The sequence below is a fragment of the Protopterus annectens genome, chromosome 2.part2 (genome assembly GCF_019279795.1).
Source record: "Protopterus annectens isolate FY-2018-M chromosome 2.part2, PAN1.0, whole genome shotgun sequence".
In the NCBI taxonomy this organism is placed as follows: Eukaryota; Metazoa; Chordata; order Ceratodontiformes; family Protopteridae; genus Protopterus; species Protopterus annectens.
This window is the reverse complement of record NC_056730.1, coordinates 172,125,747-172,126,689: the sequence shown is the minus strand read 5'-3', so window position 1 is coordinate 172,126,689 and position 943 is coordinate 172,125,747. Positions and strand designations below refer to the sequence as shown.

The window sequence follows — 943 nt, the reverse complement described above, 5'->3', positions numbered from 1 at the left end:
AAAGCAAACTAACCTTTCTTTCACAGCAAAGTGTAGCACAGTCTGGGTGAACCTTTCTAATGAAAGCATTGTGCTATTTTTTCCTGCAGCACGGTGCCTCAGAAATGTAGCCATAGAAGACATGACGGTAAAAATAGATATCAGGTGGTAAGGTTTCTTTATTCCTTAAAACAAAGTTGATTTGCATCTACCTTGCTGTGGAAAACATGAACTTCTGAAAACTGTTATGTTGGACAGGTGAAATAAAGGCTTGGACTCTTGCTAAGAACACTCGGTTATGTTGGGCCACCAAGAGTGATGGAAAGGAGTGACCGCGCTTGGCTAAATGTTAGTAGCAAGCAAGCTGCTTCTCTTGTAGCAAGACTGGTGAGAGTCTTAATGAGATGTGTATGAGTGGGCTTTGAAAGTTTTGTGGAATACCTTACCTCATTAAAAGTGTGTAAAGACACATCTTTGTGATGAGTGTAGACCATGCCTATAGTCAAAGAGAGGAAGAATTAAGAGCAAAAAAGGTCGGTGCTCTACTGGCTCTGTGGCGCAATGGATAGCGCATTGGACTTCTAGTAAAATGGTAAAAGGCATTCAAAGGTTGTGGGTTCGAGTCCCACCAGAGTCAGCTTTTAGAATCCCAAATGGCTTTTGCTACTCTGTTTCTAATAAATGGCAGCAGCTGGCAGAGTGCCAATAGTCCTACCTCACAGCACTAACTCAAAGATAGGCTGCAAGTCTGTCCTCTGGGTCAGGCTGTGTTTTGTCAGTTTTCTTTAGGTAATCTGGATGCCTCCAACCTGCCATAGTGATCATCCCCTATTGGCTGTTCTGAATCCTCCGTACATGTATGTGTATCTATACTTGTCACTATTTACATACGTTGCATTTACCCTGGTCTTGGAAGAATGGATCATGACTGAAAGGGGGCAGAGAGAAAAGGGAAAAGGAAACC

At 42.7% G+C, this 943-nt stretch overlaps 1 non-coding gene across 1 annotated transcript; it reads left to right on the top strand.

The window, feature by feature from the left end:
• Positions 1-526: 526 nt before the first annotated feature.
• On the top strand, positions 527-616 carry TRNAR-UCU. The gene is given in 2 exon segments: positions 527-563; positions 581-616. It is a non-coding gene; the product is annotated as a tRNA-Arg (tRNA).
• The last annotated feature ends 327 nt before the right edge of the window (positions 617-943 follow it).